General features: G+C 48.3%; 1 protein-coding gene across 19 annotated transcripts in view; it reads left to right on the forward strand.

Annotated features, from left to right (window-relative positions):
* The window catches only part of PTPRF (protein tyrosine phosphatase receptor type F), a 1,358,330-nt gene that overhangs the window by 958,059 nt on the left and 385,164 nt on the right, over positions 1 to 15,107 (forward strand). The window lies entirely within an intron of this gene.

A 15,107-nucleotide genomic window follows, 5' to 3' on the forward strand; every position in this document is an offset into this window, starting at 1 on the left:
TTATTTCCCAAAATGTCTGCACCAACCCTGCATTGTGCTTATTATGCTCTCTAGGTTAGGGGTGTAGTATGAGTGGCCGGCGGCCGGGATCCCGGGGGTAAAATACCGGCACCGGGATCCCGACCGCCGGCATACCAACAGCTGGGCGAGCGCTTATGAGCCCCTTGCGCGCCACGCTATTTATTCTCCCTCCAAGAGGGTCGTAGACCCCCAAGAGGGAGAATATGTGTCGGCATGCCAGCGGTCGGGATCCCGGCCAGCGGTATACTGAAGAACACCCCTAGGTTAGATCTTAATTATTTCCTTATGTTATTAACTTGCTCTAATGCCTTTGTACAATGTACCATGGGGCAAATGTATTATACCTGCCCTGATTGTGTCGGTATAACGCGTTTTGCTTTGCCTCTTTATCGAGGCAAAGAAGGAAGCTTTGAGATGTATTAACATCTCGTTTGCTGGAGCAGGGGACTGAAATCTCCCCTCTCTGACGATCGCAGCCAGACCCCCCACAGCGCACCACTTTAGTGCTGATGCTCTGTGTGTCGACCCCGGGCGGCTCACTGGCCATATGTGAGATCTCATTACTATGCAAGATCTCCCATGCAGCTTGGAGCCGTCAGCCACCGCAACCAGGGACAGCGCTGCCCTGCTGCGGTGAATTGGCAACGACACCTGTAGCTGCCAAAATCGATAGCTACAGGTGTCGGAACGGTCAATGCTACTGACCGTCCACACATTGCTGGCATATCGGCATACTGTCTTGTAGATAGCAGCGCTGATTATAGCCGGGGCACATAGCCAGAGTCATACATGGGGGAGAAGCGGTATCAGCGCACATAACATGTGCTGATACCGCCCCCCTCCATAAAAGAGGATCATACATTCACCCCCATGTTTTTGATGTATGTAATGTGACTGAGGGGCAGATGTATTAAGCTTGGAGAAGTGATAAATGGAAGGTGATAACGCACCAGCCAATCAGCTCTTACCTGTCTTTTTTTCAAACCCACAATGATTGGTTGGTACGTTATCACATTACACTTATCACTTCTTTATCACTGCTTTATCACTTCTCCAGGCTTAATACATCTGCCCCTGAGTCCTGCAGGAGAAAGGCGCTAAATAAATAATTATCTATATATTAATAGCATAAGGGCGACTTTTATGAGCGACTTATTTCTATGATGCTATTGCCTGAGCAAGAAACATTATATACCAAATTAAAACTCTAGGTCCGAAAATGTGCAGAATGTTATTGCCATTGTGATTGGCTGCTTTATGTTGGAGTTATGTGTCAAAACGTCCAGCAGCCAATCACAATGCATCACCATTGAGCTCTTGAAAATGTGACCGTTGGTCATCATGTGACCCGCCGGGTGGTCTGGACACTGTCACCGTTACATGCAGACACCCTCTAAGGAGGGGTACTATGGGGTATCTACTCCCAAGGGGGTGAAAAGGGGTAAAATGTAGTCTTCAGGCTTGGTGCTGCGCACTGCCCGATATTTAAAGGGCAAAATGCGCTTTACCCTTTTAGCGGCGCCCTGCTAAAAAAGCCTGCTCGTTGCTGCGCTACCGGTATCTATCTAGATTAAAGGTAGAGTGCGGGGGGAAGCCCAGCACCTCTGTAAGTGTTGGGCATGGCCAATTAGTGACGCTGATGTCTGGCCAAGCCCCCATTAGTGCACTCTGAGCAGGATCTCTTGGATTCTGCCTGGTTGTTTGCACGACCAAGCGATCGCGTTTGACGTGCTGTTTTACTGACATTTCTCTATCGTCCTAAGTGGATGCTGGGGTTCCTGAAAGGACCATGGGGAATAGCGGCTCCGCAGGAGACAGGGCACAAAAGTAAAGCTTTTACAGGTCAGGTGGTGTGTACTGGCTCCTCCCCCTATGACCCTCCTCCAGACTCCAGTTAGATTTTTGTGCCCGGCCGAGAAGGGTGCAATTCTAGGTGGCTCTCATAAAGAGCTGCTTAGAGAGTTTAGCTTAGGTTTTTTATTTTACAGTGATTCCTGCTGGCAACAGGATCACTGCAACGAGGGACAGAGGGGAGAAGAAGTGAACTCACCTGCGTGCAGGATGGATTGGCTTCTTGGCTACTGGACATGAAGCTCCAGAGGGACGATCACAGGTACAGCCTGGATGGTCACCGGAGCCACGCCGCCGGCCCCCTCACAGATGCTGAAGCAAGAAGAGGTCCAGAATCGGCGGCTGAAGACTCCTGCAGTCTTCTTAAGGTAGCGCACAGCACTGCAGCTGTGCGCCATTTTCCTCTCAGCACACTTCACACGGCAGTCACTGAGGGTGCAGGGCGCTGGGGGGGGGGCGCCCTGGGAGGCAAATGTAAACCTTTAAAAAGGCTAAAAATACCTCACATATAGCCCCAGAGGCTATATGGAGATATTTACCCCTGCCTAAATGTACTAAATAGCGGGAGACGAGCCCGCCGGAAAAGGGGCGGGGCCTATCTCCTCAGCACACGGCGCCATTTTCTGTCACAGCTCCGCTGGTCAGGAAGGCTCCCAGGTCTCTCCCCTGCACTGCACTACAGAAACAGGGTATAACAGAGAGGGGGGGCAAAATAAATGGCAATATATTAATATAAAAGCAGCTATAAGGGAGCACTTAATCATAAGGCTATCCCTGTCATATATAGCGCTTTTTGGTGTGTGCTGGCAGACTCTCCCTCTGTCTCCCCAAAGGGCTAGTGGGTCCTGTCTTCGTATAGAGCATTCCCTGTGTGTCTGCTGTGTGTCGGTACGTGTGTGTCGACATGTATGAGGACGTTATTGGTGTGGAGGCGGAGCAATTGCCAAATATGAGGATGTCACCTTCTAGGGGGTCGACACCAGAATGGATGCCTTTATTTGTGGAATTACGGGATAGCGTCAACTCGCTTAAGCAGTCGTTTGCCGACATGAGGCGGCCGGACACTCACTTAGTGCCTGTCCAGGCGCCTCAAACACCGTCAGGGGCTGTAAAACGCCCCTTGCCTCAGTCGGTCGACACAGACCCAGACACAGGCACTGATTCCGGTAGTGACGGTGACGAATCAACCGTATTTTCCAAAAGGGCCACACGTTATATGATTTTGGCAATAAAGGAGATGTTACATTTAGCTGATACTACAGGTACCACTAAACAGGGTATTATGTGGGGTGTGAAAAAACTACCAGTAGTTTTTACCGAATCAGAAGAATTAAATGACGTGTGTGATGAAGCGTGGGGTGCCCCGATAAAAAACTGCTAATTTCAAAGAAGTTATTGGCTTTATACCCTTTCCCGCCAGAGGTTAGGGAGCGCTGGGAAACACCTCCTAGGGTGGACAAAGCGCTAACACGCTTATCAAAACAAGTGGCGTTACCCTCTCCTGAGACGGCCGCACTTAAAGATCCATCAGATAGGAGGATGGAAAATATCCAAAAAGGTATATACACACATGCAGGTGTTATACTACGACCAGCTATTGCGACTGCCTGGATGTGCAGTGCTGGGGTAGTTTGGTCAGAGTCCCTGATTGAAAATATTGATACCCTGGACAGGGACAATATTTTACTGTCGTTAGAACAAATAAAGGATGCATTTCTTTATATGCGTGATGCACAGAGAGATATCTGCACACTGGCATCACGGGTAAGTGCTATGTCCATTTCGGCCAGAAGAGCTTTATGGACACGACAGTGGACAGGCAATGCGTAGAGGAGTTATTTGGGGTCGGTCTATCGGATTTGGTGGCTACGGCCGGGAAATCCACCTTTCTACCTCAAGTCACTCCCCAACAGAAAAAGGCACCGACCTTTCAATCGCAGCCTTTTCGTTCCTTTAAAAATAAGAGAGCAAAGGGCTATTCATATCTGCCACGAGGCAGAGGACGAGGGAAGAGACAGCAACAGGCAGCTCCTTCCCAGGAACAGAAGCCCTCCCCGGCTTCTACAAAAGCCTCAGCATGACGCTGGGGCTTCGCAAGCGGACTCGGGGGCGGTAGGCGGTCGTCTCAAGAATTACAGCGCGCAGTGGGCTCACTCGCAGGTAAATCCCTGGATCCTGCAGATAATATCTCAGGGGTACAGGTTGAAATTAGAGACAGAGCCACCTCGCCGTTTCCTGAAGTCTGCTTTACCAACGTCCCCCTCAGAAAGGGAGACGGTTTTGGAAGCCATTCACAAGCTGTATTCTCAGCAGGTGATAGTCAAGGTACCTCTTCTACAACAAGGGAAGGGGTATTATTCCACTCTTTTTGTGGTACCGAAGCCGGATGGCTCGGTAAGGCCTATTCTAAATCTGAAGTCCTTGAACCTGTACATAAAGAAGTTCAAGTTCAAGATGGAGTCACTCAGAGCAGTGATAGCGAACCTGGAAGAAGGGGACTTTATGGTATCCTTGGACATCAAGGATGCGTATCTCCACGTTCCAATTACCCCTCACACCAGGGGTACCTCAGGTTCGTTGTACAAAACTGTCACTATCAGTTTCAGACGCTGCCGTTTGGTTTGTCCACGGCACCTCGGGTCTTTACAAAGGTAATGGCCGAGATAATATTTCTTCTTCGAAGAAAAGGCGTATTAATTATCCCATACTTGGACGATCTCCTAATAAGGGCAAGGTCCAGAGAACAGCTAGAGATGGGTTTAGCACTATCTCAAGAGGATAAAGCATCTGAATATTCCAAAATCCCAATTAATGCCGACAACTCGTCTGCTGTTCCTGGGGATGATTCTGGACACAGTTCAGAAAAGGTTTTTCTTCCCGAAGAAAAAGCCAAGGAGTTATCTGACCTGGTCAGGAACCTCCTAAAACCAGGAAAGGTGTCTGTACATCAATGCACAAGAGTCCTGGGAAAAAATGGTAGCTTCTTACGAAGCAATCCCTTTCGGCAGATTCCATGCAAAGGGATCTGTTGGACAAATGGTCAGGGTCGCATCTTCAGATGCACCTGCGGATAACCCTGTCGCCGAGGACAAGGGTATCCCTTCTGTGGTGGTTGCAGGAGGCTCATCTATTGGAGGGCCGCAGATTCGGCATGCAGGATTGGATCCTGGTGACCACGGGTGCCAGCCAGAGAGGCTGGGGAGCAGTCACACAGGGAAGAAATTTCCAGGGAGTGTGGTCGAGCCTGAAAAAGTCTCTTCACATAAGCATTCTGGAACTAAGAGCAATCTACAATGCTCTAAGCCAGGCGGAACCTCTGCTTCAAGGAAGACCGGTGTTGATCCAGTCGGACAACATCACGGCAGTCGCCCATGTAAACAGACAGGGCGGCACAAGAAGCAGGAGGGCAATGGCAGAAGCTGCCAGGATCCTTCGCTGGGCGGAGAATCACGTGATAGCACTGTCAGCAGTATTCATCCCGGGCGTGGACAACTGGGAAGCAGACTTCCTCAGCAGACACGACCTTCACCCGGGAGAGTGGAGACTTCATCCAGAAGTTTTCCACATGCTATTAAACCGTTGGGTAAAACCAATGGTGGACATGATGGCGTCTCGCCTCAACAAAACACTGGACAGGTATTGCGCCAGGTCAAGAGATCCGCAGGCAATAGCTGTGGACGCGCTGGTAACACCTTGGGTGTACCAGTCGGTATATGTGTTTCCTCCTCTGCCTCTCATACCAAAGGTATTGAGGATTATACGGCAACGTGGAGTAAGACTAGTGGCTCCGGATTGGCCAAGAAGGACTTGGTACCCGGAACTTCAAGAGATGGTCACGGACGATCCGTGGCCTCTACTTCTGAGAAGGGACCTGCTTCAGCAGGGTACTTGTCTTTTTCAAGACTTACCGCGGCTGCGTTTGACGGCATGGCGTTTTGAATGCCAGATCCTAAAAGGAAAAGGCATTCCAGAAGAAGTCATTCCTACCTTGATAAAGGCAAGGAAGGAAGTCACCGCGAAGCATTATCGCCGTATTTGGCGAAAATATGTTGCGTGGTGCGAGCAGCGGAGTGCTCCGATGGAGGAATTTCAACTGGGTCGTTTTCCTACATTTCCTGCAATCAGGATTGTCTATGGGTCTCAAATTGGGATCTATTAAGGTTCAAATTTCGGCCCTATCAATATTCTTCCAAAAAGAATTGGCCTCAGTCCCTGAGGTCCAGATTTTTATCAAAGGAGTACTGCATATACAGCCTCCTGTGGTGCCTAAGGTGGCACCGTGGGATCTAAATGTAGTTTTAGATTTCCTCAAATCAAATTGGTTTGAACCACTAAAGAAGGTGGATTTGAAATATCTCACATGGAAAGTGACTATGTTACTGGCCCTGGCTTCGGCCGGGAGAGTATCTGAACTGGCGGCTTTGTTTTATAAAAGCCCTTATTTAATTTTCCATTCGACATAGGGCAGAGCTGCGGACGCGTCCGCATTTTCTCCCTAAGGTGGTATCAGCGTTTCACCTGAACCAGCCTATTGTAGTGCCTGCGGCTACAGACGACTTGAAGGACTCCAAGTTGTTGGACGTTGTCAGAGCCTTAAAAATATACATTTAAAGGACGGCTGGAGTCAGAAAATCTGACTCGCTGTTTATACTGTATGCACCCAACAAGTTGGGTGCACCTGCTTCTAAGCAGTCGATTGCTCGTTGGATTTGTAACAAAATTCAACTTGTACATTCTGTGGCAGGCCTGCCACAGCCTAAATCTGTTAAGGCCCATTCCGCAAGGAAGGTGGGCTCATCTTGGGCGGCTGCCCGAGGGGTCTCGGCATTACTACTCTGCCGAGCAGCTACGTGGTCAGGGGAGAACACGTTTGTAAATTTTTACAAATTTGATACCCTGGCAAAGGAGGACCTGGAGTTCTCTCATTCGGTGCTGCAGAGTCATCCGCACTCTCCCGCCCGTTTGGGAGCTTTGGTATAATCCCCATGGTCCTTTCAGGAACCCCAGCATCCACTTAGGACGATAGAGAAAATAAGAATTTACTTACCGATAATTCTATTTCTCGGAGTCCGTAGTGGATGCTGGGCGCCCATCCCAAGTGCGGATTATCTGCAATACTTGTACATAGTTATTGTTAACTAATTCGGGTTATTGTTTAGGAAGCCATCTTTCAGAGGCTCCTCTGTTATCATACTGTTAACTGGGTTTAGATCACAAGTTGTACGGTGTGATTGGTGTGGCTGGTATGAGTCTTACCCGGGATTCAAAATCCTCCCTTATTGTGTACGCTCGTCCGGGCACAGTACCTAACTGGAGTCTGGAGGAGGGTCATAGGGGGAGGAGCCAGTACACACCACCTGACCTGTAAAAGCTTTACTTTTGTGCCCTGTCTCCTGCGGAGCCGCTATTCCCCATGGTCCTTTCAGGAACCCCAGCATCCACTACGGACTCCGAGAAATAGAATTATCGGTAAGTAAATTCTTATTATTGTTAAGGCCAATGTGTAACCAGCCATAGGACCTTCCTGCTCAGTTTAATATGCAAATTAAGGGTTTTATATCTGTCAGAAAGTTTGTCTTTTTATTTTCTTTTTTGGCCTTTTTCAGTCACCGTGTACCGACGCGTTTCAGAGGTCCATTCCTTGATGTCAGTAGTTTATGGTCCCAGGCCCTTGGGCCAGAGCAGAGACGTAATAAAGTTAAATAAGCTTTTGCAGATCACAGTGCACACCCTGGGGCCCAGTAGAGAAACAGATGTTAGTGCTTAGACGATAGCACTGTATCCTCACACTGTTCCCACACTCATCTCCGGCTCTACAGGTCCCAGCAGAGAATTACTGTAATAGCGACCCAAGTGTTCTAACTGCAGAGCACTGCCTGATAACTTACACATGGCGGATGTTACCCTCCGCACTGGAAGGGAGATGTATCTTAATTGTTTCGTTGTATACATGCATATTATAGCATGCCTCCGATGTGTATAAGACACAGCCTGTGGTGGTAATAATGTGCCTGGATAACTGGCCTCCCTCTTTGATTTAATGCACGGGTTCTCAAACTCGGTCCTCAGGACCCCACACGGTCCATGTTTTGCAGGTCACCTGTAGATTTTTAAAATGTGACAGTTGGTGATACACAGTGCAGCTGCTGGGTGACCTGAAAAACGTGAACCCTGTGGGGTCCTGAGAACCGAGTTTGAGAACCACTGATTTTAATGTATAGAATGAAAACGCACATGACACCCGTTCTCCGAGGGTGTGGATCATAAAATCGACAGTGTATAGGTCGACAGTCACTAGGTTGACAGGGTCTGAAGGTCGACATGTGCTAGGTCGACAGATCAAAAGGTCAACATGAGTTTTTCGTGTTTTTTTGGTGCCGTTTTCTCCGTACAGTGACCGGGAAGCCCAATTAGTGCACCGTGTCCCCCCGCATGGCTCTGTTCGCACGCCATGCTTCGGGCAAGGTGCCTTACTCCGCTACCGCTTCACTCGGCACAGATTACCGTTCCAATCGTAGTCCATGTGGATCGTTAAGTATGGAAAAGTTCAAAAAAAGAAGAAAAAACAGTGAAAAACTCATGTCGACCTTTTGACCTGTCGACCTATCACATGTCGACCTTCAGACCCTGTCGACCTAGTGACTGTCGACCTAAACATTGTCGACCTAGACAGTGTCGATCTTCAGACTGTATCCCATTCTCCGAGGGTATGGAAACTGCCCATTTATTAATACAGTCTTGCAAATATGACCTTTGGCGTGACAGCGTTGTGAGATGTGGTTGTAGGAAATCGCTGTGTGCTTGAAAGCGTGTTACCTGCTGGGCTGTCTGTTGTAAGCGTGTTACTGCAGGGCTGTCTACGTGGACTCTTGCACGTGATTACTAAACATACTGCAGTTATCATATGTTTGCATTGGAAATGTTAATGTTTAGTAAATATTGCATGACAGAGCCCAGATAGCAGCATTGGTAGTGAGATCTGCATATTGCATACAGAATAATTTACCATAGTTGGGCAATATTGAAATACAGGAGCTTTTCTGAGGAGATTTCATAGATAAAGGTGTAAAATGTGGGATTGTCTGTAAATAAGAGTTTGCTCTGTGGTTCTCATTCCACAGCAGCGTTGGCTGGAGCAAACTGGCTTCCTATAGACCACCCTCAGACGGAGGCTCACCCCACTATAGTCTTGTGGTGTGTGAGAGGAAGACATTAATCTCGGCTGATGGTCTTAGGGATGAGTCAGAAATAAGTATCCAGCTACTGTATGTATGAAAGACTTTTCTTGCCCTGTAGATGAAAAGCAATTTCTCCATCTCCTCCTTTTTCCCCACCAGACGTGAGGTCATCCTGGCAGTCGGTGCTTAGACTGCGCAAAGGTCGCCTTTTATGACCATCATTTTCTCAGCTGTGATACCGGATTGACGTCAGCGGTCAAGATACTACTAATATTCGTGCAATCAACAGACCTGTGTATTCGTTAATCATTTACCTTAAACAAACACACATAGCTCTGTACAACATACTCCAGTCCAAGTTATTTTCCTCAGTGACCATTCAGTAATAGGTCCAGTTTCTCAGGTTACAGGACTGATGTGGTGTATACTGGGTGCATTTATAGAACTTGTACATACATTTTTTGAATGCTGATTGAATTTACATGTCTGAGCCGGAAATAACTTGTCAAAAATAAATAAATTCAGGTTTGCAATGTGTTTGACTACTAGGATGTTGGCGCCTATTGTACTGTATATGATCCGAAGTTGTTGTCCTGATTTTTGGTCCGTGTGTGCCCAGGGGCCATGTGGTTTTAATGGCTTCAGCAGAATTTCGTTCACTGAATTGACCTTCATTCCTTTGAACGTCATTGCTTTAGATGCAGTATGATGCGGCATTTATATGTAAGGAAGGTCACACATACATAGCTACTGCAAGTTACACCTGTTTTTCATAGGGCATCAAAAACAAGATGGCTGCTTCCACGAAGCATTGGGTTTATAGAAATATCCTGATTTTCTTTTCTTCTCACAATAACCTGTACTTATATGCAGGGCCGGATCTAGACCTTGCGGTGCCCCGGGCGGGAAAAATTAGGGCGTGGCTTCATGGAGAAGGGGCGTGGTCAGTTATGCCCCCCTGTAGCTGTGCCCACAGTAATATTGCCCCCAGTACTGTGCCCCCTGTTGAGTAGAAAATAAAAATAAATAAATTAATACTTACAATCCCCGCTCCTCCTTCCCGACCGCTGCTGTCCTCTTTCTACAGCCGCCGGCGCTGCTCCTCGGATCTATGGGAGAGATGTCATGACGTCTCTCCCATAGCACCGCATAGACACTAGAGGTCTCCTTGAGGTGACTTTGTCGCGCACCGCACAGCACCGGGCATCTAAACAGCACCGGGCGGCACCAGTAGGGGATCTTGCCACGGCGGTGGCACCCTCCGGACGGCGGCGGCGCGCCGGGCAAAAATCCTGCTTGCCCATAGCAAGATCTGCTACTGCTTATATGTTGTACTGACTAGAAGATAGAAAGTAAGTAAAAACAATATTTGTCTTGTGTGTTTACAGAACAGAGGTGTTCTTCAGGGTGGAGTCGCATTATAATGATCCCCAGCTAATTGCCAGAGTAACCGCCGTGTGCAGCGCGGACAGCAGCTAGACGGGCTGAAATGTTGTTTTAGACACATGTCTGGTAGCCCCCAGGTTCATTTTGACGGTGAGCTGCTCCACTGTAGCGTGTCAGTCGGTCCTTACGCACCTTCGTAGGCGATATTTACCTCACATCAGTAGCACATGCTGCTCCGCAATTTCCACGTCGGCTATTCGCAATGGTGCCATTGTCCAGTCACTGTACACCTTCACCACAGCAGCACGTGAACAGTTCACAAACTGTGCTGTGTCAGACATATTGCCACCCTTGGCCCGAAAGCTGATAATCATCCCTTTCTGCAACTCGGATAAATCGCCTCTTTTACCCAGGACAGCAACGAGTGATATGTGTGCAGACGGCCTATCGTACGTCTTATATACCCACCCAGCCAGCGCACGACACGTGACGTACTTCATGGGCTACGCGCTGCCGACGTCAGATGCAGGAGGTGGTGATAATAATGCGACTCGACCTTGTATATAACCTATATTTACACTATGTATTAAATATCACAGTTGATGTCTTGCATGGCCCAGTATTGTGTATAATTTCTCAGTTGTTACGGGGCATAACTGGGTGTAGCTGCTTCATTTTGGTCAAATGCACAAGACTGTGAAGGATTATTTAATTTTTATTTTTGACAAGCGTAATAGAGTAGAACCAGTGTTGGACGTGGTAGCTGGTGAGGCTGCCATTGGCTGCTGGCACCACCGGCGTAAACCGTCTCTCGTGCTTTCTCCCCTTCTCCAGTCATTTCCTCATTCTCCATTCCTGTCTGTTCAGCTCAGATGGAAATTACTTAAAGCTGCATCTGTATCTGATTCTGGGGTTGTAACGATGGGCTAATTAGTCGTCTTAATTGGAACGTGTCACAAGCCAGCAGAGGATGACTCTGGAGCGGAGATAATTTAGTCAGGGTTGCATATGATAACTGTATGAATTAACCCCTCTGTGTCTCTCTTTATATCTGTCGCCGGTTACTCCTGCGAGGTTGTGTTTAGGGTTTACAGCAAATGCTAGGAGATATCAGTCTGTAAATATGGTGGGTTTTGCATTTCTGTGGGTTTTATATATATTTTTATACTGAAATGCACTCAGGCCTTTCTTCTGTCACGCCTTTGGGGTTTGGTGATGTCACTTCCTGTTCATATTTTCTTCATTCGGGGGGCAACCACTGCATTACAGGACAGATCCTTATTACTGCAGTAAGGAACGCCTTCCTGGAGTGCTACGGACCTCCGTGTAATGTCGCCCTCGCTAAGTACAGATATAATATGCTGAATATAGCATTGCAATACATCTGTAACTCATTCAGAAGGCTTGACTAATGTTGCTGAATCAGCACCACATCACAGACTGTTCAAAGACCATAATATTGAGCCAGCAGTTAATTTGGGTTCTTAAAAATAATAATAATACTGAATTGTAAAGGTTTGATATATGACAGTTATCAGTATATTAGTCCAGTCAGATATATTTGCTTATTGTGATTTTGTGTTTCGAGTCCTAGTGTTGCCACATGTTCTGTATTATACAGGATGGCCCTGTAATGGAAAGGGACATGTTTTGACCCAAACCGATTCAATATCGGAGACAGTTTGTCCCATTTTTAGATCTGGTGCTCTGTGTGTACTGCCTGGTGCGGAGCCGCACTGACACCAGCGCTCTGCAGTGACTGTGTGAGGCAGGGCTGAGTCCAGAGTGACAGAGAGGCTGCATGACCAGCACTCCCACATGGACCCTCCGACTACACACATGTTTTTTCTGGGACTGTCCTGCTGTCCCACCCCCGGGCCGAGGTGTCCCGCTGTGGGGGTGGGAGGGGGGCAGTTGGGAGGCTCCTGTCACTCACTGGCTGCTCCCCTTAGTGCACAGCAGAGCAGCAGTGCATAGACGCTGCGCTGTGTGCATGCGCACAGCGTCTGTTCACAGGAGTCCGAGGAACTGGAGGCATGCCAGCTGCTCACAGAGCGCTAGCCATGCCCCCACTGTGATGAAAATGGGAGGAGTTACAGGCCCCCTTTCCCAAGGCGACACCCCCTATTCAGACGGGCGCTGCTCTGCCGCGCAGAAAGATCCGCTTCAGAAGTGTTAAATGTTGGGAGGTATGCATTGGATCTCTGCATATGCTCAACTCTAAATATCCGCAATTCCTCCAACACACCCTCAATATGCCCTCAGAACACTACGCCCCATTGCTACTCAGTTACACCCATTCACAAGTGAGATGCGACTGAGATGCATAGAATTCTGAACCACGTGTATAAACATGTGCACGGCACCAATAAATGCGCAGATGCTGAAATCGCTATCGTTCTGCTTCCTGGTTGAGATCCGCAGTGCACACTGCCCGACCGTTGGCTGGTGCATGTGTCAGTGGGGCGGATGGTACGTCTTGTGAATCAATATTCCATAGGCTACTTGGGGCTAATGCCATTCTGGAGCCTGGTAAATCCAACTGCATAGCAGACCCCTTGGAAACTTATGGGTGCTGCTTTGCGATCAGAAATGGAGGGTCACTCCTTTTATAAAACCTGTGAATGCTTAGAATTTGCATTAACACCACCTTCCCCCGTGAAAACTGGTGTTTTAGGGGTATACACCACAAATATACTTTAATAAATATGTCCCTTTAATATGATAAAATTTTCAAGTTAGCATTTTAGACCATAAGTAATTATAAGAATACCAAACCAATATAGGCAGCTTTGTAGTCACAGATTGCTCAGAGGGACTAGATTTACTAAGCGGTGACTTTTGCTAGCCTCCATTCTCTAAGCTGTCGACCCTAAATTTAAAAGTATTTTGGGGGTTATTATTGTAAACACGCCGGGACACAGGCTCCAAAAAGAGGCCGTACCAGCCGGGGCTAAAAAGTAAAGTGATCACTTTACTTCTGGGTTTGGACCCAGCTGGACCTTTGCGCTTGTGCAGCCATTTTGCCCTTGTGCTTGGTCAAAAAAAATAATAATAAAATTTGTTATTGTAGACCGTGGGGTACAATTGTCTAACGTCTGTATAAAGATTTATTTATACATTCCCTCCTCCTCAACACCTCAGGCCACCCACCCATTGGACACCCCTTTCCGTACTATAAATACCTGTATACTTATCTCATTGAGGGCCGGATGTATTAACATACACCGCACCTCGCCGGTTACCGCAGAGATGTTGATCGCGTATGTACTAACATATGCGATCAACATCGCGATGCGGTGACGGAGGCCCCCCGCGATACCTGTTAGGTGGTCTGCGATGGGTCTCCGTCACCTCCATGGGGTCCCCACACTGCCTTGATGCCGGGTAGCAGCAGCAGGCTGCCCCCGGCGCCTCCTCCTCCCCCCTGCAGCCGGAAGGACGTCCGGCTGCGTTGCTAGGGGGAGGAGGAGATTACCTTCCGGGTCCGGGGCATCATGGAGGAAGGTAAGCTGGGGGGGAGGGGGGTCGGCGTCTGCGGCGGTGTCGACGGTTGCGGCGGTCGGCGAAAAGAAGCCCATAGGCTTCTATAGGGTATCGCCATCCAGAGATGGCAATACCCTGGACGCCGAAAACGCGGCGGTAGGGTGTTAGCAAATATGAAAATGCGGTAAAACCCCCGTTTTCGGGGGTTTTACCGCATTTTTGCTTTAGTACATCCCGCCCTGAGAAATATAAACGACAGACACTACAATACTACTTATTCCACATTTCTATCCCCCCCCCCCCCCCCTTTACACACGCCCGCTCTAAGCTGCGGCCTAACCAGTCATTTCCACTTTCATCCCAATCACCGGCTACACACACCAAGATAACATTATATCCCTGAAGGCTGTATGTACCTCCTGAATGTGTGAAATACATTTCAACAATAGACTTACAGCACTTATTCATTTAATGAGCATTTTTATTCTTTTTTTGTTATGCTGGTGGGTGGTAAGGGATGGGGGTGGGAATCCCCCCATGGGTGTGACTGTCTGCGCTGGTGGGGGTATAACTGCTGCCTCAGATGTTATAATCCATGTGAGTCAATGTACATAATTACTGAGGTGCACTCTGTGTTTGTGGAGGTCAGCTGTAATCATGTGGTAAACCTTATGGTTCTATGATAGGCCAAAAGCATTTGTGGCAGATTGGAGGATGTGTAGGTACTTACCCTAGGTGTCGCTGTGGGGAATTACCTGATGTCTTAGGTGATTCCCCACAGCTACACCTAGGGTAAGTACCTACACTTCCTCCAGTCTGCCAGACTCTCCTAGAGACAAGAGAATTACTGCGTGATCACAGCTGACCTCACCATTACCCCCCATTGACGCTACATGGATTAGGCAGCAGTTTATATTGATGTTATGTAAATACCCACACCAGCGCAGAGGTCACACCCATACTAAACTCCCTGGTGAGCCATGGAGCCTCTCTGCATCTGTATCTCTTGTGTATGGGATGCAGGGGTGTCTTTAGAGAGGAGGAGACCCGTGTGCAGACTCTGTGTGTGAGCCCCCTCCTCTCCTGTAGCCGTCGCGCCGCTGCTAGCGCTCCGAGCGCTGTAGACTCTGGCACAGTGTCAGAGTCTACAGTGCATGCGCAGGACTCCGAAAAATGGCCGGCGCG

This window comes from Pseudophryne corroboree, chromosome 9 (genome assembly GCF_028390025.1).
Source record: "Pseudophryne corroboree isolate aPseCor3 chromosome 9, aPseCor3.hap2, whole genome shotgun sequence".
NCBI lineage: Eukaryota > Metazoa > Chordata > Amphibia > Anura > Myobatrachidae > Pseudophryne > Pseudophryne corroboree.